Source organism: Zalophus californianus, chromosome 6 (assembly GCF_009762305.2).
Source record: "Zalophus californianus isolate mZalCal1 chromosome 6, mZalCal1.pri.v2, whole genome shotgun sequence".
In the NCBI taxonomy this organism is placed as follows: domain Eukaryota; kingdom Metazoa; phylum Chordata; class Mammalia; order Carnivora; family Otariidae; genus Zalophus; species Zalophus californianus.
This window is the reverse complement of record NC_045600.1, coordinates 77,648,828-77,671,201: the sequence shown is the minus strand read 5'-3', so window position 1 is coordinate 77,671,201 and position 22,374 is coordinate 77,648,828. Positions and strand designations below refer to the sequence as shown.

Below are 22,374 nucleotides of genomic sequence, written 5' to 3'. Positions count from 1 at the left end.
GCTTTTCAGCATGAGATCTGTACCCTGGTTTGAGGTTGTAACTCCTAGTTATCCCATAGACATCAAAAGCCATTTCTGAAATATACTGAATTTAGAATGTACCATTATTTATACTTTTATATCATCAGAAGGTAATGGATATTTAAAATAAATAATAGATTAAGCTGATGATTGGAATTTATTTTAGAAAGAACTTACAAGAATCTGTTCTCTGTTAATATTAAAAGTTACATTGGCAATACCATCATTATTTGCAGTGGTATTATTATCTACCTAGTAAATCTATGAGACGTGAACAACCAGTGAAACTAGCAAGAGTTTTAGTAAGTTTAGAGCTTCATAATGTTGCTAATTGCAAAGGAAATATGAAAAAATCTTTTACTTTCTAAATATCCGCAGTAACCAATTTAAAAAATAATAGAGGAAAAAAGACAACACGCACAGTAGCATCAAAAAACTCCAAGAAATTTCAGGACCTCTCTAAAGAAAACCATAAATCTTTATGGCGGGATGAAGCTTTCAAAAACTGGAAAGATACACCATGTTTCTGAATGGAAATGATTTAGGTTTTAAATAGTTTTTACTTTTAAAATAAACTTAATTTCATTAAAATCAAGTCTCATAGGGAATGTACTTAACACAATGATTCTGAAGTAGATATGGAAGAATAAAGCAGGCAAAAAAAGCCTGAAAGAAACTGAAAAGAAGAAACTAGAGGAGAAAGAGGGACATAGGGAAGGAGAGGGCGAAGAATAAGAAAGGCTCAGACTGCTAGATATTAAACTATAAGGCAAAGATACAATAAAAATCATGTGGCATTGGTACAGTAACAGATAATAATCCCAAACTTGAAATTGCTCTTAAAATTATGTGCTTTCATATTTATAGAGGTGGATGTGTTTCCTTAGATGCTGCCTGTTACTGATTTGGCAAACTTTGCTTTGAAGACGCCTTGTCTTCCATGAAGGAGACTGCTCACTGCTGCACCTGATAACAAGGTGGAGTTTGCCAGCAGTCAGTACTAGCTGCCTCTTACTTTGATTATTACACTTGCAGTTTCTCTGAATCCAACAGGCTCTAACGCTCCAATATCTGAGCTTCCAATTCATCAGGAAAATATTTCCTGGATTTGTGCTTTATTTTATTTTTGCTGTGGCTGACACATTTGAATTTGAGCTATTTCACAGATTCCCCTCCCCCATGCCCCTAGTGGCTTCATTCGGTATTCAATGCAAGCTAAAAATAAGATGATATAAAAATTTAAATTATATAAGCTACACTTCAGTTTTAATGTAGAATAAAAATATTTATTCATAATGTATCTCTTCTCACTTACCCACAGATGTTAAGTCCCAATTTTCAAAAAGTTTCACCAAGGAAAGATTGTATAATATTTTCAGTGAGGCTAAGGGGCAAAATAAATACGGGTCATCTTTATAGATCTCGAAAAATAAAGGTAATTTCTAAGCATGCCAACCATACCCACTCTACAATGAAATGTAATGCAAATTACCATATCAAACTGAAAATTTGAGTATTCCAGTTAGTGGTATTTAGTTTCCTACTTAGTTAATGTCAGTTTAGGTACTGTTTACAGTCATTTGCTACAGAATCATTGTATGTAATTATTTTGCTGTCGTAAGAGAATGCATTTATAGATGAGAAGAAAATGAGTTTGGGAGAGATCATTTTGCAGAGTTGAAATTTATGGCCGGTATTCTAATTTATAAGAAAAGTATCTAGTTTTTGCTTTAAAAATGACTTGCTATTAGAAGCTAAATGATCATTTTATAATTTTCTATAGTGAAAGAAAAGTGTTTTTAATTTAATTAGCTATGCCTGAAAGGATATTTGAGTATATTCTTACTGGAATAATTAGTAATACAAACATATAATAATTAGCTATTATACTCTTTCCAGAAATTTTTTGGTTCTTTGGTTTTCTTTGAAGGTGCTAGGAGAGTACAGATTGACATAATATTATTCAACATGCTGATACTTTTTAGGATGATAATGTTGGTTGTTAAAACTTTACTAAATTGACTTGACAGTTTCAAATTAAGTATCATCTTGTGTTTTTCCTTTTTCCATATCTTTTTAATGACAGTGTCATATAATATGATGGTTTTATGAGTAGTTTTGCTCTCTCATTCATCAGAGTAATCAATGGGGAAAGGAGCCATATGGGTTGTAGTCCATTTGTATTGGATAGGACAGATGGCATTATTGATAGATGGAAATATTCCAAATATTTATTGTATAATGATATCACAGGGACTCTAACTTCTGAATTTTAATACTTTAATTTCTACGGTAACTAGCAAATTAAGTAATTTATTCAGTTACCATGTATCCATTCAATTATATCAATGTGTGATTTGTAGCATTAATTACCTTTCAGTTAATACTTTATTTTACATGATGGGCATTTTTCTTACTAAGTCTTTGTGTTTACTTATCTGATTTCTGACCAAGCCATCAGTTCAATCTTGAGGATTTTAAAGCTGAAAACAGTTTTTGGAGCAGACAGTAAGTTAAAGATAGGATCCCAGGAGTGAATGAAGTCAAGATCCCATAACAGTTCTTCACCAATGTCACCTCCTATGGGAGGCAAAGAGGGAAGGGGTAGTCTTAAAGACTCTCTATACATTTGCGTCTTGCATAAATTTCTACTCCCAATAGATTTGCTAAAAGTATGTTTTAATAGAAGTGTGAACATAAGGACAGAATGGTATGATTCAAGTAGTTATAGTTATATTTCATTTTCTCCATTTGAAGTTGAGTCCTTTGACGAAGGGTTACTGCTGGTGTAGTAAAGTTAATGCACTGTCTTCACAAATGTTTGACGCCATCCCAGAAGCACATTTGCACTAGTAGAAATAAATGAAATCCAGTGGGAAAGAGACCTTCACTTTTTACTGTGTATACTTTTGTATTGTTTAAATGCTTACTGAGGGTGTCTGGGTGGCTCAGTCGGTTAAGCGTCTGCCTTTGGCTCAGGACATGATCCCGGGGTCCTGGGATCAAACCCCGCATCAGGCTCCCTGCTCTGCAGAGAGCCTGCTTCTCCCTCTCCCTCTGCTCCTTCCCCTGCTTGTGCTCTCACTCTCTTTCTCTTTCTGTCAAATAAATAAATCTTTAAAAAAAAATAAATGCTTACTGAATGCATATAGCCATGCTTTACTTCTGCAATAGCGAAGTAAAAAATGATAGTTTGAGCCATTCCCAAACTTCTCTTGCCATTGTTTTATTTTTAAAAAGGTATCAACCCCTACTATTGAAAGCCTACTATGTATTTAAATACTATGTATTAAAACTCTCTGACAGTACCTCCAGGTAACCTTCTATTTTATTTAGAAAGTAATGTATATTCTTTAAAAGTAGTGACCATTTTTTCCAAATTAAAATTTAGGATACATTGTCTAACAGTGTTGTTTTTTTTTTTAATTTTTGAATTTGTTACTGTAAAAAAATTACAAAAGCATAAAAACTAAAGGCTTTTACATTTAGTTATAGATTTATCAATTTCTAACTGACTGACACAGTATCTAGCTAACTGCCTTTCACATATCTAGAGCTCAATGTTTGTTGGTTGATAGACAAGGAAGGATGCTATACACCACAAACATCTGGAAACAGAGTTTAGTTCAGTATTTTCAAAGTTATAGTGTGATCCCATGAACCAAATAGAAACTTTATGCTAAAGTTTTGATAAGATCACTCTTTTTAAAAAGTTCTCATAGATACAGACTATGTAATCATATTGAAAGAAGAAGCCAACCAAGCTTTATTTAGTCACAAATGTCCAAAAGCGTTGAGTAAGCCAAGAAGTGGACATGGTAACTTAGACCTATCCCATTTAAGATAGACTGTCAGCCATATGACTTAGAGTAAAACAACACTACTTGTATTCCTACTGCCCTGGCAAATACGAATGAACCAAATACACCCTGACGATTCCAGATTTCTCCAACACAGGAGACAGTTTCGGAAGCACTGATTAAAATGGAGTAGATAATATTCTGATAGAAATCTTAGGACCAATAATAAGCCAAGAAAAAGACTAGCACTAATTGAAGTGATATGGAATTTGAAGCATTCTACACATATTTACTGTTTCTTTAAAAAATCAACGTCTCAGTAGTATAAAAGGTACGGGGTTTTGTTTTGTTTTGTTTTGTTTCTGGTCACTAAAGCCTTTTATTTCCTTCATTTATGGAATCACATGCATGAGTGCTTTTGAATAAAATTTGGGAATAATTTTTACTCGGATCTTTGTATCTACGTTTGCAGACTTTCCCCTTCCCTGATCTGTTCTAATGTTCTCATTCTTGATGTTTGTCTCTCCTGCTCTCTTCTTCCTCCTTTGGTAATCTTTCACACATTGAGAGACAGAAACAAAAACAGAAAGACATATCAGCTATTCCTTTGGATCATCAAACAGGAAACTTCTCTCAGGCAACACTGCAATGTGGTTACGTTGTTATGTGGTGGTTGTTGTTTGAAGAAAATTTTATTTTTCCTTTCTTATTTTCAATTTTGTATATGTGGGGAAGGTTTGTTATATCTTCCCACTGATGGAAAGGAGAAAAAATATCTAGGACTGAGCAAATATCTAAAAATATTCAGTCACATATATAGCAAATGAATGACTCTTCACTGTATTTTGTTAAAGGTTTTTCTCTTGAATGTTCTTATCTATAGTTTTAGGCATGACCCATCCTCTCACCCCCCACAAAAGGCCCTACATTCCTAAAAATAAAACATGAAGACTAAACCTCAGAATTTAATTTGTATCTTAATAATTTCATATGGCCCCAAATTATTTAAAGACAAACAGTATCAAAATTGTGTTTTAAACAAGCAAGACCTGTTTGGAAGCAAATTATAATATTTTAAGAGCACTGGAATATTTATCCAACTAATCTTTTTAAGATGTAATACTCTTACAGAAGAAATATAAGAGTGCTCAATAATAGATTTCTAAATTTAGTCCCTAGTCAGTCGGACTTTGATTTAATCAGTTTTGTCAGGGGGAAAAAATCTGTTTTCAGGCTACCTACTTAATTTCCGAAGATGGGATGATAGTAACTGATCATTCTGTGAATAAAGAAGGAAATTTTGGCATACTAAGGCAGTATATAAGCTGAAGTTCTTGAACAAAAGCAGCCTGTCAACTATGGTGCATTTAAGTACAAGAAAGATTGATGTTTGCCAAATGTCAAATCAGAGAGAAAAAAAAATGTTTTCAAGCTTAGGGGATTGCCAACAATGAAAGGGAAAATAAATAAAAATTTATATTTACAATATTGTTATACCTTGTCAAGGAAATGTTAATTGAAATTAGGTCTCCTTTTTGAAAACGTAATGTAAAATTTCCACCAGAAGACTACTCAAGAGTCTGACAATTAACGTAAAAGTAGAATTTTAAAAGATACAAAGAGATGCCGGACATAACAAAAATTGTGCTGTTAGATAATCAAAAAGCTATGCTCTAGATTTCATTGTCAATTAACTCCTACTGATTAATTAATATAATTGGTTATGTTACTAAGAGAAAGCTAAGAGTTTTGAAAATTATCGACATGAACCATGTGAGACTCCATCCTGAATTCAACAGTTAAAATATGCAGGTTTCTGTTTATTTATTCTGCATTATCAGGTTTATGACATTTATTTGGTAGCTAGATATTGTTGTGAATGTGCAATGATTTGAGTTATTAAAATACAGTTTGCTTATGATCCATGTGAAGAACATGCAGTGCATTCAAATAACTAGGTAACATTAGGCCTTTCATCTCAGAGCGGTATGTTTCATTTCCCTAGGGTTGGGATTAAATTGAGATTTTGTATTCATTTGAAGTAATTGTAATGAGAATATTTAACATGGGTCAAATGGAGAATAGTGGCACCCTGGAAGTGCTTAGAAAAAATTTGCCTTTTTTATACATTTTTCCACAGTGGGATTGAAAAAGCTTACCACGCCTTGTTTAACAATGTTATATTGTTTTATTTGTGAATCTAATGAAATCTTTGGCAGAAAAGAGCACAAATTGCTTAAATGAATTTTAGAAAATAAGAAGGCATCTGAATCAAATAATTATACATTTGAAACACATGAGATACTAGTAACAATCTTTACCTACACAAAATCAGAGATATGTATATTTAAAAAAAAACTCTTAATATTTCCTTTTTATTCCCATAAGGGAATGTGGAGGAAAATTGTATTTTATTTGCCCACAGATATGGGAAAGAATTGCTCAGCAGAGCTATGTGCCCACAACAGATTTTTCCAGACTCCTTTTTCCCCTGAAGCAGTCTTTTTATTTGAGCCCATAAGTGATTTTCCATCTCTCACTGAAGTGCTCAGGTATATTAGCACCATGCTCTCTCTCAGGACATTGACTTTGTTAAAGCCAAGAGGAAATAAATTATTTCTTTGTGCTGTTTTTTTGTGAGTGCTAAACTGGATCAGCCTGTGAGTAAAAACTGGCGTGTCACTGAATGAGCAGTTATTTAAAATCATGTAAAAATTATATTAGACTGAATGATATCATGTGATCTTAGAGAAAGTTTCTTTACCAAAGAATGCAAATACTGATAGAATTCACTGAGCTCTAAATGATACTCAGAAACCGTTTTAGTGCTAAAACATACCCAGTGATTGCTTAAGGCTAGATTACACTGTCTCAAAAGAATATGATAAGTTGGGTCAATGTAACAGGCTAAAATAATACAACATTTTCCAAAAGAGTTACAGGCTTTTGCCCTAAGTGAAAATGTATTTGTGTTGAGCACATTCTAGCATGGAAGCTTGTTTGAACGTACCGATAAATCCGGACATTACCTCGGGAAACAAAGAGTGTCTTCCCAGTGCCATTAAGAGTTAACATATCACTACAGCTACTATTCATTATTTATGCTTGATGAAGACCTTTCAGATGTGCCTAGAAAACAGCCACTACATTGTACATAGCAGACACAGTCCACATCAGTATCTGCAACAAGTCAAAGATGCCTAGCAATAGCACTATAATTTCAGATTATTCTGGAAGTTCTAGACAATTCAGTAAGGCACCTAAATACTAAGATTTATTAGAAAAAAGAACAAATTATCATTTTCATGAAATGTATAATCACATACAATATAATTTAAGTTAAACATACCTAAAATTGCCCGGGGCTTTCTCATCCTGTTTCAGAAGAATATGATAAATTGGGATAATGGGAATGGCCTTATGTAATATGACTTTTTCTAATATATTTGCAGACTCTTGCCTTAAGTAAGTGTATATTTTGTGTTGAGCACATTCTCACATGGAGAATCCAAGGGAATCAACTGAGAAAACTACTTGAACTAAAAAGAGAATTAACTAAAATTGCAGGATACAATATAAATAATATATTTTTAAATTTTTCATCCACCAATAATATCTTGATTCGGGAGTGGGGAAGTGGGAAAATAAGTTCATATAATAATCACGATTACAAGATAATTGGTTATATTCTTAAAAATTGCACAAGACCCCTGTCTGGAAGGAATTACAACTTTCCTGTGTAACATACAAAATGAAAGCTTCTGAATGGGAATATTATAAAGATGGCATTTAACTACAAGTATAACTTGAGCGCATCAGTCAAAATTCTAGTGGGATTATTTTAGAAACATGAAGAAATTATTCTAAAATGTTTAGGATTCAAAATAGCAAAGAACAGTTTTCAAAATACTGATAAGGAGTGATATGACCTATTAAATATGAAAATATTTTTCTGACACAACAATGTTTAAGATGGCATGGTACAACTGCAGCCAGATTAATAAAATGGAAGAGATAAACACAAAATTAACCTTATATTTCTATGAACCAAATATGACAGAAGCTCCTAATAATGTAGATAGGATGGATTATTCAGTGAATGATAGTAAGAGATTTGGCTAGAGTTTGGAAAGAAAAAAAGAGTGATACAATAGAATTCAGATATTAAATATAATTTTTAAGAAATTTTAATTACATAGAAATGCTCATGGAATAGAAAAAATTAGGGGCGTCTAGGCGGCTCAGTCAGTTAAGCATCCAACTTTTGATCTTGGCTCAGGTCTTGAGATCAGGGTTGTGAGTTCAAGCCCCACATTGGGCTCCACGCTGGGAGTGGGCCCCACTGAAAAAAAAACAAAGAAAAAATTGAAAATTTTTATACAATATGAGTTTAGTCAGGTAAAATACATATGCTTGTGTGTATTCGTAAAATAAACTGATAGGAATTATACCAGAATGATGTAAATAGTAAAAAAAAAAAAAAAAGAGGGGATGTTGGTATGATTGCAAGAAAATTTTAATTTTCTTTATACATTTGTAATTTCCAGCTTCTTTCTTCAATTATAAGTGTGTTATATAATCAGAAAAATAAAAGTTTTTGTCTTTGGATTTTGAAGCAACCATCATGGGGTGCCTGGGTGGCTCAGTGGTTGGGCGCCTGACTCTTGATTTCAGCCGGAGTCGTGATCTTGGTGGCGTTGTGGGATCGAGCACCAAGTTGGGCTCTACTTGGCTGGAGTCCACTTGCCCCTCTCCTTCCCCACCTCTTCACTTGCATGTGTGCTCTCTCTCTCTGTCAAATAAATGGATGCATACAGCAGCCATCATGTTATCCTAATATGTAACAAATATTATACATTTCCCAGCACAAAATAAGTACAGACTTGCTTCATGAAGATACAGTTTTGTTGTTGTTTTTCTTTTCCTTTTGCAATGTACAATTAGAATACTATCTATATAGGGCGCCTGGGTGGCTCAGATGGTTAAGCGTCTGCCTTTGGCTCAGGTTGTGATCCCAGAGTCCTGGGATCGAGTCCCGTATCAGGCTCCCTGCTCCTTGGGAGCCTGCTTCTCTCTCTGCCTCTCTCTCTCTCTCTGTCTCTCATGAATAAATAAATAAAATCTTAAAAAAAAAAGAATACTATCTATAAGCAGGGAGCATACAGCAATGCTCACCATTACATTTCCAACATTTAGATAATGCTTTTTTTTTAAGTACTCTCTACACCCAATATGGGGCTCGAATTCAGGACCCTGAAATCAAATGTTTCATGCTCTTCTGACTGAGCCAGCCACGTGACCCAGAAAAATGCCTGATACATAGTAGGCATGCAATAAATATTTGACTAAAGAAATATCTAATTAATCAATATAAAACTCATTCATTTGCAAAAATATTAATGGATTGATTCCTTCAAATAATCTTTTTTCCACAGTAGTCATTTTTTAAGGGTACAGTCTAATCAAGGAATGACAGTTCTTTGATTATCTAGTATCTAATTTGAGCTAATTAAAAATTTTCCTCTTTTAATTTAACCTAGGTAGAAGTAGGCTAGTACACAAGGCAAGAACACCAAAGAAATATTTTATTGTCTTCCATTTTGCCATGCTAGCCCTAGAATTCTATCATCTTCCTGGTTTTGGAAACCTAACCTCCCCTCAGACTATGCCACCATGACACATATTATTCAAAACCTCTCTCTTCTATCCTTTCTTTCTTTGTTTTCTAGAGAATCTCTGGGCATTTGGCTTAAGTTCCCCATTGCTTGGAATCTAACTTATTTCCTTTGAGGAAGCCAATACTTCTCCAATGGGGAAAGAGAACCAATCTACTGCACCTCCCCTTTGAAGAGCTCGACCTTTAATTCTCACCAAATCTTTCTGCATTAAACCAACTGCCTGGAGTCTACATTGTAATAGCATCACAATGGCAGACCCTTACCCTTCTTCAAGCTCTGGTGCCCTCATTTTATGAGATATATATTTTTTTTCTTTCTTCTATCATATACCCATTCTCCTCCTGCATCCCAGTCAGCATTTTCCTGTTCTATTCAAAGAGGATTTTCTTCCCCCGGGGTCATTTATATTCAGCCATTTTGCTGAATTATATTCAGCCAATGTGTATAGTTACTCCATTCTTTTTTATGGCACAAGACTATCCAGATAAATCTTGGTAATCTGTCATCCTTAAATTACATTAGAGAAAAAAATAATGACATGAAAAATAATTGATCTAGAAGTCAAGAAATTTGGGTTCTAGTCCTTACTATTTTTCTCTCAGCCACAAGTTAAAATGAATGGCAGTTAATTCAACTATGACCTCAATTTTCTTAAAAAATAATATTCCCTTCTATCTCTAAATTGCCTTTGACCATTTCATTCATTTATTTATTCAACCAATGCCATTTATCGAATTGTTACTGATTTTTCCAGCACTGTGTCAGGTATTCAGTTAGGATACAGAAATAATTAAGAGATAGTTCTCACCTCCATGATACAAGTTGCATTACTTTCTGCCTGAAACTGTGAGGGAGCTGATTATTCTATAACTAAGACATTGAATCTTGACTTCTGACTGAGCTCCATATTTGGAGTATTATTTTAAAAGAATGCATTTATATTTTTTCTAATCATTTTCCAGTTGTACTTATGGTAGTATGTTACCTATGTTCAACATTTAAGAATTCTGAGCAGGCAACTTTCTTCCATGATGGCTTTTCAGATAAAGATTTCTGATCCTGTCATGCTTGCTGTTAATCTCAAAATATAAGAAGGTGTATCCTTCAAGAAAAACTTAACAAATTTCGTATTTACTCACCTGAGGAAACTGCTTTAAAAGAAAGAACAGTTTTCCAAATTGAATAGTTCTTCCTGACTTACACTTGACTCAAAGGATAGAATAAATGAATAATTTTGTATGCAAGTTTCTTGGTTTGCTTACAACTTTCTGCTAAGACTCCAGAGACCTTTAAGCAAAGGATTCCACCCAGTACATTTGTTGTATATGTATGTGTGTGTACATTTTTTTTCAGAAAGCATATGTTAGAAGGGCTATTAAGCAATTAGCTTCATGCATATAGATAGTTCATTTTGCACCAAACCATATGATGTGATTGGAATTTATAGAAAACCATCTTTCTTGCCAGGAATTGAGGCAAGTTAATTCTCTAGTTTGGAGAAGTGTGGTCTTATGGCTGCAATCTGTACCCTTAAAAATTAGGAACCTAGTATTCTATATTCGATAGCTTAGAAAAGTATATAAAATATAAAAAATTGTCTTTATTAAATATAGAAATTGGAAAAAGAAAAAGAAAACCCAAGTAGAGTACCTGGTTCATTTTTCATGCTCACTAAATGTTTGTTAACTTAAAATAAAATGAAACCAGCAGGGGTTGAGATTAGTTTTGTTTTGTTTCTTTTTTATAAAAATATGTGCCATAAAGTTTTGTGTCCTTGTCAGATTTGGCTCAGAGCTTTCTAGCAGTCTATGCAAAAAAAGGGGAATGCAATCAGTGAAAGAACCTGTCATGTCAATGAGATGAAAACAAACTGGCTACTCAGGTGAAGCCCAACTATTTTTAGGGATTTAATAACTCTTCCCAGAATGAATGAATGATGCTGAAAGCTGCGAAAGATTTCTTCCATTTGCATTTTTAGGAGGTCCCTTGGCTCTTCACTGTCTTGACAGTAAACAGCAAAGAACTTTATGTAGCTATTTCTCAGATCAGTGGTCAAGGAAAACTGCTTTTATGGGGACAACACACCACCACTGCTTGATATGGTAATGTGTCTTAATTCAAAAAATATTCTGAAATACCTAGAAATCCTGAAGTGGAGAGAGATTGCATATACTTCAGGCATGTATACATTTTCCATGTGTAAAATAAGATTCATTGCCACCTTTTAAAGTTCTAGTTCTGCTTTACAAAAAGAGTGTGTTATCATCTTGTCTCATTTTTATGGTACTCATATCCCTGACCACAACCATTAGTCAGTAATTTTTTTCCTCCTTTTTGAGGGGTGGGGATTATATTAAAAATCCATGGAATGTCTCCTACAAGATGTAAAATTCTACATGATTGGCCTTTTGTAAATATTAAGCAAAACCAGTAAATCAAAATGATCAGATTAACATATTTTAGCAGAAGCATCCAGATGAAAGGAAATGTTGACATTCTTTATGAAAGCTGCTTTTTCCCTTTACTGCTGCCATTTTTATTGTGGATTTCCCTGTTCAGCACTTAGTTCCAATTTTTTAAATGATCCATTTCAACACTAGACAGCAATATTCTTACAGTCATATGAGTTTTTGGTTGCATTTTATTATATTAAAGATTGCAGAGCTCTACTGTGAATTATAGTATTAACATTTCTTGTATTTTAGAGGACTGTGTTCAGAAGAATTCATGTGACTGAGTCCAGGAATTCTTTGTTTGGGCCTTTGAAGAGTGAAGTCCAATGTAATTTAATCTTTAGTGGTAACCAGGGCAGGAGTTCATTATATAATTTCAAAAAATTCAAAAGTACAAAAGCAGTAGATAATTCATTCAAGAATCCCAAGAGGTGTTTGATTTACAGTTGACTTACTTAGGAAAAAAATAAAAAATAAAGTTGACTTACTCAGTTGAAGATGATAATACTTTCAAGTAATACTTCCAATTTACCTGAATATAGTTTTTCCCAGAACTTTGCTTATAACTTAGTTGCCTGAACTCAAAATGCAGCTTTCTTAGAAGTGATGTTATAAATTCAAGTCCATCCAATGGATACTTAAGTGCCAATGCTATCTCAGCCCTTAAGAACTTGCTGGTGGTGTGGAAAAAAAAAAAGGCAAGGACACAAATAACTCAGCAAACCTCTTTTCAACACGTTGTCAAATGCCTTATAAAGCAAGCTCAAACATGGCAGAGAGCCACCACTGAGTTTCAGAGTCAAAAAATGCATAAATTGTTACAAGCTTATTCTATAGATCAGCTACCCAAAATTTGGGAGGTTTGTGCTAATATCTTACTCTCAACTGATTGACATTTCTTCTTCCTCAGCATAAGTACCCTGCTACACAGCTCTCCAGCCCCCCCAAAAAATGGGGCAATAGAAAGCTGTTCTGGCTGATGAATAATCAGAACTTTACTGGATTTAAGAACTTTACCCTTTTCTTACTAAGCTTAAAATCTCTGCCTATCTTAAAGCTCTACCTTAAAATCTCTCCTTTCACTTAGGTATATGATTAATATTGACACCCCCCCCAAAAAATAACAAATTGCCAAAGCATTTTTATCTCTTTTAACTCTTCACCAGAAGTGGCAGAGTTTCTGACACCATAGTCTATTTTCACTTGTGGTGAATTTATTTTATGATCTATTTAGCATAGCACAGTATTCTTGTTAATATTTTTGAGAATTATTTACACTGTTTTACCTTAGATTTCATGTTTGCATTTGGAAGCAAGTTTTTCTTTTTCCTGTGGATCCCGTTATAAATGTGATTGAGAACCCTATTCTATTAAATGAGGGATACCTCATTTTATCAGTACTTGCATTTCTCTCCTAGTCTCCCAATTGGAGATGATATTTAAAATATTTAAAATCTACTGTAGCACCCACTCTTGGCCCACCAGCCAGCCCACCCTTCCAGGTTCTTTTGTCTCGCCTTGGCTCCCTCAGAGCCAAAGTCCCATGAAGACTGAAGTTCCCACAGCTTCAGAAGAGATGAGGACCAGCCAATCTGTGGGCATCCCTGGAGGAGCCACTGGCCGTGCCTGGGAGGGAAGGCTTTGAGAGATTGACTGGCTCAGGCATCAACTAGTCAGAGTTAGAGCAGGTTTCTGCAAAGCAGAGCATGAACTCTTTACTCGCTATACCAAGGGCATCCTGGGTGAGAAGCCAGCATGGCCAGGGCACTCTTACCAACCTGTGGGGTAGTTTTAAAATATTTTAATAATCTGTGGAGCCTTACCTGTAAACACTGAGTGTTATTTTTAACAACCCATTATAAGAAGCTGGATCTACAGACTTAAGGCAGTTGTGTATGGATAAAAGGGCATTTTAGCCTGCTGTCTAAATGTTTCTTTGTCTCCCATACTTGAATCTAACTTTCTTCTGCTTCCAATATGGGTTCAGTGCCTGCAAGACTTTCAGTATCTGTTTACACAAACTTTTGTCTCTCCTTCCTTAGCTTTAGTTTCCTCTTCTGTTAAATGGTGTATGTTAGTGTTTCAACATACAGTTACTGTGAAGTTTAAATGAAATAATACAAGTGAAACCCTTAGTACAATGCCTGGAATAATGCTATAGCATCATTGCCTTTTCACAGGATCTGCAGTTAATAGATCTTATAATCCTGTATGCAGGTACATAGCTGATTGGTACATTTGACTACATGAATACATACTGTGCATTGTGTTAGAACAAAAAGATGACCTGGAAAGTAGGTTATTTTTGGGTATGAGAAGTTTTCATGCTTTCAGACACTGTAGGGCTATTGTGTACTTTGACAACTTGAAGAAGCCTGGGGTTGTAGGGGCTGATGGCAGCTCGTGGCTTCTGGGCTTGTATTCCTAATGAGGAAGAGGTATCGTTGCTCTCTAGACAGAGGGAGATCCTTTGTCAAGCTTCAGGTCTCCCTGTACTCATATATTATCTTTTCCTTTGACTTTTGCTCAAAACCAGGGAATAGAGCATATCTTAAAAGCACTAATGTCAGGAAACCCCAGGCTCTTTCATTTCTGCAACATGAATGAGAAGACTGTCATAAAAGATATGGAATCTTAGGAGGAAATAAATAAAAATGAATCCTAGAGGGCAGCATAAAAAAGAAGTGTATAGAAAAACTCTGTTAACAAGTAAATGAGTATTTTTAACAAGGGTTTCTTGTCATCGCCTTTGACTGGCATCAGAGTCTTCATTTGAACCGTGTCATCTTAGGTGCTCTGAGCAAATGTCAATTATAATCGGCTCTCCTGATGAAGACTAAACATCAAAATAGGAGTGTGAAGGAAGCAGAGTGCCACACCATTTGCTGAGAACTTCTTTGAGCCATGTCTATTTGTTTCCTCTTCCTTCTTGGTGTTTCATCATATTCGCAATATGCTTTTTTGTGTGTTCTGACTTTCCTTCTTGAAAGTCTTATTCACAAGTGGGTGTCATTGTCTCAGTCACGTATTGGCTTGGCACTGACTAATTACTTAACCTTTCTTGATGTTTTCTTCATCATGCATGAGGTGGGAAAAATTTCTCAGGTGCATTTTGCAACCTCCCAGCGAACGCTCTGGTTGTGATTTCTAAACCAAAACTGTTTGTATTATTCTAACTCTAAAATTGCTTAGTTTGAAAAATATTTTTTCTTCATATTCTTTGAAAGGGTCTTATTTAAAACACTTTTCCTCCTGTTCTTTCCATGCACTACCTTCATTGCTTCCCGTGAAAACTTCCATGACCATCTAGATTAATAAGTGAAAGCCAAAAATAAGAGAGAAAAATGTGCAGCTAATTTTATATATGAGCAAGTATTAAACAATAATTGCAACATTTAAACAGTACCCAAATATTGGTAATATATCTTTGGTTTGCATGTCTGTTGATAGGATTTTTCTTTGTTAAAGAAAAATCCCTTTTTTTATGTTAAATGAAAAAAGTCCTTTTTCATGAAGTTGAGGTCATTTAACAAAGACAGATTTAGTGAGTGTCCCAATGTCTCTGTCTTTGCATTGTTCTTACAAAGGGGAAAGCTCAGAAAAAATTGTTATTTCAATGATACTATTTCATGAAAATATTTTACTATTCAGATATTAGTCATAGGTATTATAAATTTAGTTTCTTAACACATACATTATATTTACGCTTGTTATTAATACTACTTTTGAGATGGAAGATAGGAATTTAGTGTTATAAATGTATGAAATATTCTCTTTGATCTATTAGATCTTTTAATAAATTCAATACAGCACATATCATTTTGAGTTACAAGCATTAACTTATACCTCTGTCTCTTTCCCCCTTTCAAGATTGGCAGTTTCTAGAAAGCAACAACCTTTCCTGCCTTATGTTCATTTCTTATCAACATATAGGTTCTTGGCATGGTGCCTGGCAAATAGTGGATGTTTAAAAATGCTCTGTAAATAAGTAAATGAATGATATTGATGTTACAGATGCACACAAATTGTGTAGGTTTGCTATAAGTGTACAAATTCAATAGTCTTAAAAAATAATGTCAGTTAATTATCTGTATCTTAATATACATCAGGAAGCAGCAAAAAACCCTTTAAAGATCAATACTCAAGCTTAATCCCAAGCAGGTTCCATAACTCCATCAAAATGGATGTAGTCACTCAAGACCTTTTCTAAAGCTTGGGGTGGCACCTTTAGTTGTTCGCACATGAGGGCAATAATGGTTAAACTTGACAGTAATGGTCAGTGGGAGAAAATAGAGCTATTTTGCTTTCAAATGGGACTACCACCTAAGGAGAGGCAAGTCATGGTCAAAAGATAGGGTAGAATGAAGAGGGAACTAAGATTTATGATGTCTCCTCGTACCAGCCACTATGTCAGGAGCTTTACTGTTGCTTCCCGCAGTTCTTAGAACAGCGCTAAGAGTTAGGCACTATCACTCCCTTTTACTAATGAGGAAACAAGTTTCTCACAGCTATCAAGTAGGGGTCCCGGGATTTAAACTGGGGCTGTACAATACAAGCCCCGTTCTTTTGTGCAGAGAACATGATTGTGTTTCACCCCTCTCTTAAGTCCTTTCAAAAATAAGACAGGGCATAAATCAATGACACAAGTTATTCCCACCAGCCTTATCAGAAGTCAGATCCACCTCAGCAGTGGGGAGAGTGAGTTTCAGGAAGGGTTTTCACAGTGGAAGAGCACAGACTTTGACTTGAGATGAACTTTGATCCATATCCCTGTTCTGCCTCTTGGTGACCTTGTGCAAGTTACTTACTCATGCTAATCTTAATCATTTAGAAGATGAAGATGCTCATGAAATTTCCAAATGACAAGTACAATCAATGCCTGAAACAGAGAAGGCCTTCAAAAGTGGTCATTGCTTGAGTCACCATTTACGTAAAATGATGCTTCATTCTTCTTTCTGAGTGTGCTACTTAAAGAAAGACTTGGCTGTTGGAACACAACAGAAAAAGAAAAACATTGTCTCTAGGGAGAGCTTACTTGATTTTATGACAACGGTATATACCTCAAGGTACAGGTCAGTTTGATATAAAATGCCTTTGATGCACAATGAAATATGGCCCATTACATTGAATTTATACTTTTGCTTCTTATTTGCTTCATTATAAAGTGATTGATGATACATCTTGAAATTCATCAAAATTTCAAACAAACTATTTTTTGAGAAAAAAAATTACAAAAGTGCCTTCAAGGGATTTGCAAATGTACTATAAATTATAATCAATGCCATAACAAATGCAATGGAAAAGTCAAACAGGGAGAGATAATTCCAAGTTTAGCAGATAATTCCAGTGTTGGGGTTTGCCTGGCTCTTAAATTATGGAACAGACTCTCTGAAGCAAAAGGAATATGAGAAAAATGGAGAAAGGGACACCAAGACCAGTACCTTTGTGGTACCAATCTGAGAGTAGTGATAGAAAAACTAAAGTGTACCCTCCCCAATGTCTATCACTCAGCCACCCCATCTCTCCCACCCCACCACTGTGAATTGTGCAAGACTGTTGAATCACAGATCTGTACCTCTGAAACAAATAATACAATATATGTTAAGGAAGAAAAAAGAAGATAGCAGGAGGGGAAAAATGAAGGAGGGGAAATCGGAGGGGGAGACGAACCATGAGAGACGATGGACTCTGAAAAACAAACTGAGGGTTCTAGAGGGAAGGGGGGGTGGGGGGATGGGTTAGCCTGGTGATGGGTATTAAAGAGGGCACATTCTGCATGGAGCACTGGGTGTTATGCACCAACAATGAATCATGGAACACTACATCAAGAACTAATGATGTAATGTATGGTGATTAACATAACAATAAAAATTTAAAGGAAAAGAAAAAAAAGAAAGAAAAACTAAAGTGTAGCATGAAGTAAAGCTGGTGACAATGCTAAAAACACCTAATCATGACAAGTCATTTAAATGCTACTTTTAGAGTAAGAAGTAGAGCAAATAGGAGATCATCTCATTGCTTGGGAAGTCTACTGTAAACTTACAAGTTTAAAGAAAAAGGCACCAATGTTCTCTTTCTAGTCTGTTTCTGTCCAGTCCAGCCATGATGATGCTCCTCCAACTAGAAAGGCAGACCAATAACAACACTAACAATGTTACTTTTAATGCTTCTTCACATCCCAGGGCAATAGTCTTCCTGAAATCAGAGTGCCCGGAAACCATGAACTCTAACTGGTGAAAAGTAGGACTGTGCCCTTGCCACTCCCTTCTCTTAAACTTCTAATTAAATTACTTTGTAAGATTACTTCTTAAATTATAAAATATAATAAAAGAAGCAGACCCAAGAAGCGTCCAGACAACCTGAGTAATTATTGCCCCCACCCTCCCACCAGGAAAAAAAAAAAAAGCAGCTAGGCATAAACACTAATGAAATTTAAACCACTGCATCTGGTGGCTATTCCCCAATTTATAAATGGGTACCACTAAGCAATTCCATCTGCATCATTTTCAGCATTTACACCAATTCATTCAGCTATTGACGGTGCATTTGCAACTCAACCTAGCTAAATCATCCAGAATGGAATCCTACTCAAAATTAGACCATAATGAAACAGCATCCTGCAATGAAAAGAGTACAGGCTTTAGACAGATGGGTTTTTAGGCAGGCTCTCCAAATGATTAGCTGTGTAATTATAAAATGGGGATAAGAGTACCCACTTGTCAGTTGTCGTTGTGATTCAATACAGTGATATATTTGGGGAAATTGATATTTATTGAGCACCTACCATGAGTCAGGGAGCCTACCATTTAATCTTCTAGGCAATTTAATGAGGAAGATATTAAAGAACCAGGCTTTGAACCCGAGTTTTAGTCCAAATTTCATACATCTCCCATACTACATGGTAAAATGCGGGACATGATACTTAGCACAAAGCAGGCCCTCAAGAGATAGTTACTGAACGGAGTAAATAGCAAGATTATAGTGGAAGTGACCAAATCATCAAACCTATTCTTTAAAGGTTAGGACAAAAATCATCTTTTATGCATTATAAGGGAAAATTTGGGGGTATCTCAACTAATAACTTAGGCACGGGACCTGTACTTAAGCTGTTTGATTAAGTTGTTTAAATCGGGAGATCATTAACAAATGAACTACACATGTCCTAAAACATTTAAATTAAAAAAAAATAAATGTACATTAATTCACTAGTCTTTTGGTGTAGGGCCTAAATCTTGTCTTGGCATGTCTTGCTGGTATTGGATATTTGTTGCATAAATCCTACTCATAATACATTACCTACAATTTCTATTTTCTTTTTCTTTAAAATGGAGCAACAAATTAAAAACACTTATGAAGTAATCTGAGTGAAAAACATTTCTAGAATTTAACAATTTTTCTAATCTTTTGCACCCAAATTAATAGCTTTTTTTATTGTGGTAAAAAAAAAAAAAACCCACCGGGAGATCTACTCTCTTAACAAATTTGTCAGTATACATTGCAGTTTTAACTATAAGCACAATGTTATACATCAGATCTCTAGGACTCTTTCATCTTGCATAACTGAAACTTTATGCCCATTGAACAGCAACTTCCCACTTCCAGCCTCTCCCCAGTCCTTGGCAACCACCATTCTACTTTCTGCTTCTATGAGTAGGACTACTTCAGACACCTCATGTAAGTGGAATCATGCAGTATTTGTTTTTCTATGACTGGCTTATTTCACTTTGCATGATGTCTTCAAGAGTTTTGGGTGGGGTGGTGGTTTTTTTTATCTTTTTTAATATAAATTCAATTAATTAACATATAGTATATTATTAGTTTCAGAGGTAGAGTTCAGTGATTCATCAGTCTCTATAACACCCAGTTCTCATGACATCAAGTGCCCTCCTCAATGACCATCACCCAGTTACCCCATTCCCCCACCGCAATCCCTCCAGCAACCCTCAGTTTGTTTCGTATGATTAAGAATCTCTTATGCATGGTTAAATTTCCTTCTTTTCCGTGGCTGAATATTCCACTGTAGGTGTACACCACATTTCATTTATCCGTCAGTCTGCCAATGGACACTTAGGTTGTTTCCACCTATTGTTGGCGATTGTGAACAATGCTACAATGAACATGAAAATGCATGTATCTGTTTGAGATCCTGATTTCAGTTCTTTTGGATAAATACCCAAAAGTGGGATTTCTGAATCATATGGTACTCTATGTTTAATTTTTTCAGGAACCTCCATACAGTTCTCCATAGCAGCTACACCATTTTACATTCCCACCAACAGTGAAAGAGTTCCAATTTCTCTATATTCTCACCAACACTGACAGCATGTTTTTAGTAACAGCCCACTTTTCTAAAGCCTATCCAACAATATTCAACTTAAGTTTTATAGAAACAGCTCTACTTTGTTTCACATCCATATTCCATAGGATTATATAATACTTAATTGAAAATACATAATGTCAATAGCAATTGCAACTAGCATATTCAAGTTCAGAATAAAGACAAATGATAATTTGTAACTGCACAAGTCAACTGGTAGAAGCAAAATGGTAGGAATTCTGGAGAAGAGTTAGTAGCCCAAATTATTCATCCTGCCCTGAGTATCAGTGAATGCATTTAGAGAGAGAGTAGAAAGGGCTACTTATGTGGAAATGAGTGAAGAGAGCTCCTACTTCTTGAAATGAAAAGGTTGGACAAGGTGACCTGTGAGATCAAAATAGGACTTTGTGGTGGACTAAGAATCACCAAAATGAATTAGAAATTCAAAGACATCATCAAGGTCTTATATTTAAAGATCCCTTGAAAGTTTTTTTTTTAAGCTTTTTTTTTTTAAAGATTTTATTTATTTATTTGACAGAGAGAGACACAGCAAGAGAGGGAACACAAGCAGGGGGAGTGGGAGAGGGAGAAGTAGTCTTCCCGTGGAGCAGGGAGCCCGATGGGGGTCTCGATCCCAGGACCCTGGGATCATGACCTGAGCCAAAGGCAGACGCTTAACAACTGAGCCACCCAGGCGCCTGATCCCTTGAAACTTTTAATTGAGTGTACATATTTCACACCTTGCATATGGCCCCCTCCACAAATTTTCTTTGAAGATATAAAGGAATTGGTACAGGCTTTCTTCTAATTTAAGAGGTTCGCCTCTATTTTAAAGCTGATGCTTCTAAAATGTACTGTGAGTAGGGTGGGTGGCTAGACCAGGCATCCAGAGATGTGGATTCAGGTGCTAACTCTCTAACTGGTGAGCAGGGAGGACCTTAGAGGACTGAACAGATGTGGACTTTGGCTCTGTCCAATCTTACAGTTTTATAATTCTGTGATCTTTAATATTTTCTCCACTCAGACATTTTCATGTGAAAATTGTCATGTTACATGGCAGTAGCTACTACCTGAACGGCTCATCACTATTTGCAACTCTACCTTCTAGGCAGTAATCAGCCTGACGTGTTTTGTTTTGTTTTGTTTTCCCACCAAAAACAACTCTGTTCCTTGTAGCGGCATACCAGGCTGCTCTGTCACCTAATGTCATAGTCATCCACAGTTAATTCCATATTGCTCTAGGCTCTGCTTCCGCAGTAATTTAAAGCATTTCTGTGCCCTCGCTGTTTGGAAATATCACACTTCAGAACACTATACTCCAGTTTGTTGAGTATCCTGCTGCTGTCTCTTCCTCATACATGACCAGTAGGTAGAATTGTGTTTTGATGAGCATCCCTTCAGTCCTATTTTTCTGGTTTTTTTCAAGGACTTTATAGTTACTACTCTTTTCTTGTCACTTGATTTCCAGGTTGGATGACAGGTAACCCAAACGAAATTATTCCAAAGGTTAGATATGATGTCAGCAATTGTCCATGGTTTCTATGCCTGTAAAATATTAGAGAGCACTATTTTTTTTAGCTATGTTTTTGTGGTTGGGTTTTACTGCCACATTAAAAGATGTGTTTTCTGCCAATTTCTCTACATATGTGTCTTCTCTTTCAGTTTGGTTCTATTATTCTTAATCAATTCCTAATAAAACCTAAAAGCAGAATTCCCTGGAAGTTTTCAGTTCCATATTTCCATACATAAACTGTCCATAGGATCTATGCTGGAGATTGCTAAGGGAGCTCAGTTGTTTTTAGTTATTGAAACTGCACAGTAAAATGCTGATACCACAAAGTGACCCACTGTCTTATGTGTGTACCTTCAAGGATACACAAGTCCTAAGTCACTATTGCCATGACTTCCAACATTACCCACAATCTGTTGAGTTTGAAGAATTAACCCAAATTTTGAAATGCATGATCCAATTGATATAAACTGATGGGACCTAGTTGAGTATGAAGATACTCAAAAATGTTTGCATTAAAGGAGACGTGTCAGGAAACCCACTTATGCTTCTTCCACAATGGCGTATGAGTCAAGCAATTCAAAGGAATCAATCA

General features: G+C 35.4%; 1 protein-coding gene across 1 annotated transcript in view; it reads left to right on the top strand.

Moving 5' to 3' along the window:
- The window catches only part of LOC113909209, a 39,796-nt gene that overhangs the window by 5,264 nt on the left and 12,158 nt on the right, over positions 1-22,374 (top strand). The gene's annotated exons all lie outside the window — the stretch shown is intronic.